Here is a 9,331-nt window from a genome sequence, read left to right as displayed (position 1 = left end):
CCTGGAAAAAGAATTTGAACTAATTCATAAGCAACTTTCGTCTTTAAAGTATCCTGACCATATAATTGAGAAAGCAATTCACAAAGCAAACGTAATTTTCTACCGACCCCCTAAAGACAAGACCAGAGATACACCCAACAATAAAATAAAAATTCCACACATGGACACGATTAAGAAGGTGACTCAGACCCTCGGAAAATCTAACCCTTTTGCATTTACTTATCCAAACACCTTAGCCAAATCCCTGATTAACGTCCAACAAAAGACATTTCCCAAGGAGACATTGGGGTTTATCAAATCCCATGCCAGGACTGTGACCAATCTTACATCGGATTTACAGGTAAATCACTTTCCCAGAGATTAATGCAACACAAACGGTCAGTTTGGTATGGACAACAGAACTCAGCTATTTTCAATCATATAAATGAACATAACCATAGACTAAACTGGAATTTGTCACATATAATTTATAGCAGCAACTGCCGGTACAAGAGTCAGATGATGAAATCGGCCTTGATAAAAGAGAGGCAGGTAATGAACATCTCAAAAGGAGCATGGGTTTCAGATAAGATCGACAAGATTTTCATTCAACCAATGCTTAAGAAGATTAAAGGAAGATTATCAGCGGGGGTAACCTAAATTGGCTTGCCTGTGGATGGACCTCTTGGTATAAATACCACCTTTTCTGTAAACTTTTCTCATTCATCTACCTGAAGAGGGAGACAGCAGTCTCTGAAATATAGTACTTTTCTCTCTATATTTTAGTGTTTTTTATGGGCTCCTTTTATTAGATGGAATTCTGTTGTAACAGAAAATTTTTACCAGTCATATATATATATTTATAAATAAATACATATTGAGTGGATCCAAGGCCTTGTAGTGACAAACGTACCCAAAAAGTGTGAAGAATTATAAAAGTTAAGAGACCATTGTGTCTATTATAATTTCATCAATATATGCTCTTTGCTATATATCAGAAAATGTAATTCCATTGTGGATGTAGATGAGCTATGAAGACGACTGCGGATAAGTAGAAACAGCTGTTGGTTGGCTGAGGAATGATGAATAAACATAGTACTCTTGTAACTGTTCTGTTTAGCCCTCCAAAGACTAAAAAAAAGTAACTAGATATATCTGGAGTTTTTTCCAGTGGATTTGTGGGAGCCACGTGCACACTGGAACTTGAAGAAAAGTGAAGGAAAGGTTGTGCCTGAAAAACCTGTACAGATATATATGTAACATATATATATATATCAATATATATATATATATATATATATATATATATATATATATATATAATACATATAATACATATATATACTATATATATATATATATATATATATATATATAAATTTGTACATGTGTATCTACGTGTCATGTGTGTGTGTGCATGTGTGTAAGTGTGTATCCTACAGTTTTTCATCTATTCAGACGCCGTCACACGATCCCATATTCCTTTTCATTACGTATTCGGCGCAACCTGACACCAGTAATTCGTGCCAGCGACGTTGCAATTAGCGTCACGTTTGCCTCCCTGGTGTTTTTGTGACACCTGGACAACCAGATCATGCATGGACACGTTGAGCCAATAATCCTGGCTTTTTGGGACGACTTGCATATGCATAAAGGTACCATAATATTCGATGAGACTTGCTCGGATTGCGCTCCTCAGACACTAGGAGCGGTTTGGAGAGGAAGTCAGGTTCTTATGAAGATTTTAGAACATAATAAAATGATTATTCTTGTTTCTATCAGGTACTGAAAATGACTCACGTTTCTTTCAGATATTGAACGAAAAGTCATGAATTTAAAAAAATTGTCTTTCTATCAAGCATTGAAATAATGAATCTTTCTATCAGGCATTGAACAAATAAATCTTTCTATCAGACATCTAAAAAAATAAGTTTCTATTAGGGATTGAAAAAATAAATCTTCTCTCTATCAAGGATTGAAAAAATAAATCTTCTTTCTATCAGGCATCGAACAAAAAATCATTCTATCAGATATTGAAACAAAATCTTGTTTCGATCATATATTGAAATAAAATAATTCTATCAGATATTGAAAAAATAATCATGTATTGAAATTTTTTTTTTTGTTTTTTTTTTTTTTTTTTTTTTTTTGATCAGGCATTAAAATATCATATCTACTTTTTGAAACAAAAGAAATCAGGATTCGATCAGGCATTTAAAAAAAATCTTCTCTCTATCAGACCTTGAAAAATCAAATCTACTTAGAAAAAAAAAAAAAAAAAAAATCCGATCTTTCTATCAGACACTGAACAATAAAATCTGGTTTCAATCAGGTATCAAAAAGAAATAACCATAAAATAATTAATTCAATTTCTTTCAGGTAAATAAAAATAATGAAAATTATCATTGGATAACTATTGTTTCTATGCTCAACTTTGCATTCAGAAGTATGTTAGAATTGAAGAATGCTGCAAGTTTCTTCATGAACTATATCTCTTTCCTTGTAGTTCTTTATTTATCATAATATTATGGATATAAGTTCGTATGTATCTCTCTCTCTCTCTCTCTCTCTCTCTCTCTCTCTCTCTCTCTCTCTCTTTATATATATATATATATATATATATATATATATATATATATATATATATATTACATTAATAAAATGAAAAAGACTGCAGGTTCTTCTTGAAATACAATTCTTTTATTTGTAATTCTTTGGTCATTGTATATCAGTATATGGATACACGTTTCTGTGTATATACATGAATACATATACATACACGTACATATAGATATGTATATAAACATGTATATAGTATATATATATATATATATATAATATATATATATATATATATATATATATATGTATATGTATACATACATATATTACTGTCTATTCAAGGTGTGTGGGTAATCATAACCACGTGTAATTGTACATATGTAATTAATTGTTCGTATGTAATTAGTTGTACATATGTAATCAGGCGTGAAGACATTTGCACATTCTCTCGAACCGATCGCAAACGATCCAACCAATCAATCAATAGATTGGGGAGCTGCTGCACTGATCCGGGTGAAGAGCCAGTAAGGGTCACTCAGCTAAAGAAGCTTAACACGATCAAGCTATAAAATAGCTTTCTTAGCTTCCTTCCGTCTTAGCTTTCTCAGTTAGCGCGTCAAGTCATTCGGTGCTTGAAGCGGAGAGCTTAGAAAAATAAAAAATATAAATGAAATGAATAATTCATTTTTCATTGCTCTAGCCAATAAATGAAGTAGACCTATTGGTATATTTGGGCATTTATTCTAGGCTGATAAATAAATTTAAAAAATAAATTGTCAGCTGAATTATTAACATTTTTGTTTGGTCATACATTTATGATTTATTTTATTTGTTTATTTATCATTTAATTTATTAATATATCTAGTTATTATCTAATTATTCTATTTACCTATTATTTTATTTATTAATATATTTCTCTATAATTAAATCTTTTATATTTACCTTTTTATTCGCTGATTAAATTAGAACATCATTGAATAATCATATATTAATTCTCAAACATCTTCATCTGAATCTAATCACCTTTTACTCTCCTTTTCTGTTTAATTTTTTTTTTTATTTGAGAATTTAATGTCGTAAGAGGAATGACACGTATAAAAATTTAAATAAATAATGGAATGGTTATGATGAATTTGGAATTTCAATATTTTAACATTAATGAAATAATGTATGATGAACTGACCTATATGATATTGAAATTCATTATATGTAATACTTCTATTTACATAATATATATATTATATATATATATATATATATATATATATATATATATAATATATATATATATATATATATGTATGTATATATATATACATATATATATATATATATTATATATATATATATATATATATATATATATATATATATATATATATATATCTGAATGAATTGATACAATACTGGAGACTTAAAGCTTAACAGAAAGTTATCTAAAATTGTAACCGAGTAACTTATTTGTTAAGTATGTGACACGTTAAGTGACCTACTACGCCTGCTTATAAAAGCTGCACTAAGTCATAGAACCTCTTGAAGTAGCAGTTCGTCTATTAGAACCAACTTCCCCCTCCGTCCTGGGAGAGAGAAATAACGTCTTCGCAAAATATAAAAATCGTCGAAACGTTGGGTTGTTAATAATAATAATAATAATAATAATAATAATAATAATAATAATAATAATAATAATAATAATAATAATAATAATAATAATAATAATAATAATTGTTAAGAAATTCAGGTGTTCGAAAGTCTATGTCTCTTTACATAGTAATACACTTCAACATATAATTGTGGATTTTTTATAATAATAATAATAATAATAATAATAATAATAATAATAATAATAATAATAATAATAATAATAATAATAATAATAATAATAATAATAATAATAAAAAGAGATGAAATGGAGAAATTTATTTTTTCTAATGTCTGTATTTGATTTTTATCGTCTTTATGAGGTCTGTTCCTGCGTAAGATTATAGCCTTGGTAGTGAGAAAAAAAAATATAAAAAAGATAAAATGGAGTGATTCATTTGTTTTTCTTTTTCTTATGTTTTCTTTTAATTTATATACATTTGAATCTATTCTCAGTACCTTCAAAAGCTCTGTTTTTACGCAGGAATTAGCCCCAAGAATGATTATAAGCAGATTTAGCTAGTGACATTAATGAAAATAACTTAAAGGGCAATTTTAAAATTTATAGTAGCATAGATACCCACCTTGAGATGAAGGGCAACATGAAAGTTGAGTCAAGAATATTAAAGAATGTTAAATATTGAGGACTGTACCTTACGTACCGTATACTGTGAACAGTGAGTACTGTAACACCACAAATTATCGGACCCCCAACATAGCAGACTTCAGTATTTACCAGCTGCAATATTATGATTTCCCTATTCCCCTATCCTTCCATTTTAGATGTAATACGTTTATAGACATTTTTTTGAAAATCGAATCCCAAGTGTAAAGTACATGTTGATTAAATCTAGGAACTTGGTTAATTATTGTTATCTGTAAGATATCTTAAAAATGTGTTTTTGTTACTTAACAAAGCGTGATAGGGTAAGGTGCTACTATATCTTGAAACTTATACAGAAGATAATTCTCTATTCTAAATCAACACATTTCATGAACTCGGATTATCTAATCATATGCATAACAAAAGGCCAAACAGCTGTTTAGCAAGGCTATGAGCAGACATATCACAGCATACCTTTAACTAACCACAAGCTACAGGTAAAACTACCCCTAGGCTGGCCAGACTACATCTGTGAATGCATCGTTTATGGGAAACTTTAAGAGACATGGTCATTGTTCTTCGGAACGACTCTCCTTCTTGCAAACCTACCTGGGACCTGACATATCAGTAGGATAATCAAAGTTTCGGGAAAGATAAGCAGCGTTCTGGAATGGAAGAAGAAGAAAATAGAATTAGTGAAAACTGTGTGTTGTTTATTCTTGTCCTTTCTCAAAAGGTAATGGCTCTCATTCTAGAATTAATGTACAAAAGTATCAGAATGTCCCTACTTTTTTTTCGCTTGTAAGTGGCTTGACCACTTTTATTATTGTAGGTTTAAAATGACTAAGACTACTTCCAGTAAATATCTGTTTTTTTTTTTTTTTTTTAAGTTGAGCATGAGAGTTTGAAGAAGAAGAAGAAGAAGAAGAAGAAGAAGAAGAAGAGGTATGACTAGAAGACGTAAGAAAATAATAATACTAATAATAATAATGATAATAATGATTCAGGCACAAATGATAATAACCCGAGTCCCACCACAAATAGTCAACAAAAGTAATAATAGTACAACATCAAACAGAGGGATACAGAGATTACAGACTTACGGTTCTTTGCCTGGAAGGCTTCCTGTATCCTGTGAAGTAGCTCTGGGGCTTACCAGAAGCTGCCATAATATCAATTGTCATGATTACAACAAGTATCAGAGCCAACGATCTCACCTGTGAAAGAAATGATTGCCAGGATTATTTTGCGTGATTCTAACTCGTGGGTGAAAGAGTAAATGATGTTAGTGAACTTATTACCCCAGTTTGCCAATATTAATGATTGAAGGCATTCTCTGTCTCGACATTTTATTATGTGTTTTATAAAGGTTCAGTTTAATCTTGTTTAATGACCTTTTATTATTATTATTATTATTATTATTATTATTATTATTATTATTATTATTATTATTATTATTGCTCTATCACAGTCCTCCAATTCGACTGGGTGGTATTTATAGTGTGGGGTTCCGGGTTGCATCCTGCCTCCTTAGGAGGGTCATCACTTTTCTTACTATGTGTGCCGTTTCTAGGATCACACTCTTCTGCATGAGTCCTGGAGCTACTTCAGGCCTCTAAGTTTTTTTCTAGATTCCTTTTCAGGGATCTTGGGATCGTGCCTAGTGCTCCTATGATTAGGGTACGATTTCCACTGGCATATCCCATATCCTTCTTATTTCTATTTTCATATCTTGATACTTATTCATTTTTTTCCTCTCTTTTTCTTCAACTCTGGTGTCCCATGGTATTGCGACATCAATGAGTGATACTTTCTTCTTGACTTTGTCAATCAACGTCACGTCTGGTCTGTTTGCACGTATCACCCTATCTGTTCTAATACCATAGTCCCAGAGGATCTTTGCCTGATCGTTTTCTATCACTCCCTCAGGTTGGTGCCCGTACCACTTATTACTGCAAGGTAGCTGATGTTTCTTGCACAGGCTCCAGTGGAGGGCTTTTGCCACTGAATCATGCCTCTTTTTATACTAGTTCTGTGCAAGTGCCGGGCATTCGCTTGCTATGTGGTTTATGGTTTCATTTTTCGTATTGCACTTCCTACATATGGGGGAGATGTTATTTCCGTCTATCGTTCTTTGAACATATCTGGTTCTTAGGGCCTGATCTTGTGCCGCTGTTATCATTCCTTCAGTTTCCTTCTTTAGCTCTCCCCTCTGTAACCATTACCACGTGTCATCGCTGGCTAGTTCTTTATTCTGTCTCATGTATTGTCCGTGCATTGGTTTGTTGTGCCAGTCCTCTGTTCTGTTTGTCATTCTCCTGTCTCTGTATATTTCTGGGTCTTCGTCTACTTTTATTAGTCCTTCTTCCCATGCACTCTTTAGCCACTCGTCTTCACTGGTTTTCATATATTTCCCCAGTGCTTTGTTCTCGATGCTGACGCAGTCCTCTATACTTAGTAGTCCTCTCCCTCCTTCCTTTCGTGTTATGTATAGTCTGTCCGTATTCGCTCTTGGGTGTAGTGCTTTGTGTATTGTCATATGTTTCCTGGTTTTCTGGTCTATGCTGCGGAGTTCTGCCTTCGTCCATTCCACTATTCCTGCGCTGTATCTGATTACTGGCACTGCCCATGTGTTTATGGCTTTTATCATATTTCCGGCGTTGAGTTTTGACTTGAGTATCGCCTTGAGTCTCTGCATATATTCTTTCCTGATGGTGTCCTTCATCTCTTGGTGTTTTATATCCCCTCCTTCCATTATTCCCAGGTATTTGTATCCTGTCTCATCTATGTGTTTGATGTTGCTCCCATCTGGTAGCTTTATCCCTTCAGTTCTCGTTACTTTGCCTTTTTGTATGTTGACTAAGGCGCATTTTTCTATTCCAAACTCCATCCTGATGTCCCCAGATACAATCCTTACAGTCTGGATTAGGGTATCTATTTTCCTTGATGGCTATTATTATTCATTATTAGTTATTATTATTATTTATTACTAGTTATTAGTTAGTAGTAGTAGTAGTAGTAGTAGTAGTAGTAGTAGTATTAATAGTGTTATCGTTATTGTTAGTGTTAGTATTAATGTTGTCCAAAAGAAAGCTGTCAAATTGGGCAAACCTTCACGTTGCAATATAAAAGTGAACGCATATGAACCCAAATTATTATTATTATTATTATTATTATTATTATTATTATTATTATTATTATTATTATTATTATTATTATTCAAAAGAAGACTACCGGCTTAAGCAAACCCTCACGTAGTATAATGAAAGTGAACGTTCATAAAACCAATAACAAATAACAGATAAACATCAAGTAAAAAGTTATTCAAAATACAGAATCAAAACGCGATACATTCAGTAAACTTTGCCCGATATTATTTGAAGGTTTTGTCATTTCTTCTCTTGCTCGTATCGGTATTCCTCATTTCTCTAATATCATCCTTCAAGGGCAGATACTTAAATTTTGCTTTACTGTCTCCATCAAGCCAGGGCGAGAAAAGGGCTCTGTGGCTGCCCATTCCATCGAAGTTGAGCGTTATAGAAGATAAAATAATTATCGAGTGGCCGTACCACTGGCCACTGTTTGAAACACTATGCAACAAATACCTGTTAATTCTAAATTCTTACCTTCATATTGTGTTGTATGTGTGTGTATGTGTGTGTGTGCTTGTTGGGGGTATTGGGGTCTATATGCCTGGAGGGTCTGGACAATCCTAGGGCGTCAACTATAGGGGAAAAAGGAGACCACACTTTTGGCAACGACTTCTGACTATCAAGACCCGCCGGCGCTGGGGGCTCTATGTCATGGCCAGTGCCCCATGGCCCATGCCCTCCCGAGGGACCGAGTCCCTTCTCCCGAAAACACGGGCGGTTTTACGACTTCGGCGAAGCAGCTACTGAGGAGGGAGCTAAAATATGGCATAATTTTATTCCGTATTCGGTAGGTGGTGTCTGTCCATCATGCATAAATGCCAATGGGCATTTTGGCACGGGTTGGGCATTTCTTTTCTTGTTGTGGTTCTGTTGTCAGTGGCAAAGGCCGAGGTTACGCTGTTTCGTTTGTGACCAGGAATAATAATAATAATAATAATAATAATAATAATAATAATAATAATAATAATAATAATATAATAATAATGCATTATAATTTCAACGTCTAGGAAAGATTAACTAGAAAAAAACGAGGTTAATTTATGAATGTATCTCACCAACATTTCATTACAAACAGGGACATGTAATATAATAATAATAATAATAATAATAATAATAATAATAATAATAATAATAATAATAATAATAATAATAATAATAATAATAATAATAATAATAAAAAAAAATAATAATAATATCAGCTGATATTTAATATTTATTAGCTTGAAATTTTTGGAGAAAATTAAATAAGAAAATCCTAGATTTTTCTGTTTTATTTAAGGTTACCAGTACTCGCATGCTCACCTGAGAACAGTTTCAAATGTCAAAATTAATGCTTATTATTATTATTATTATTATTATTATTATTATTATTATTATTATTATTATATTATTA

The 9,331-nt window shown here is 32.1% G+C and overlaps 1 long non-coding RNA gene across 1 annotated transcript; it reads right to left on the bottom strand.

The window, feature by feature from the left end:
- Positions 1–5,279: 5,279 nt before the first annotated feature.
- On the bottom strand, positions 5,280–8,549 carry LOC135226111 (uncharacterized). Its single transcript, XR_010317166.1, has 3 exons — positions 8,413–8,549; positions 5,890–6,003; positions 5,280–5,451 (listed from the first exon to the last, which is right to left on the bottom strand). It is a non-coding gene; the product is annotated as an uncharacterized LOC135226111 (long non-coding RNA).
- Positions 8,550–9,331: the final 782 nt, after the last annotated feature.

This window comes from Macrobrachium nipponense, chromosome 14, assembly GCF_015104395.2.
Source record: "Macrobrachium nipponense isolate FS-2020 chromosome 14, ASM1510439v2, whole genome shotgun sequence".
NCBI lineage: Eukaryota > Metazoa > Arthropoda > Malacostraca > Decapoda > Palaemonidae > Macrobrachium > Macrobrachium nipponense.
This window is presented reverse-complemented; position numbering and strand designations above follow the sequence as displayed.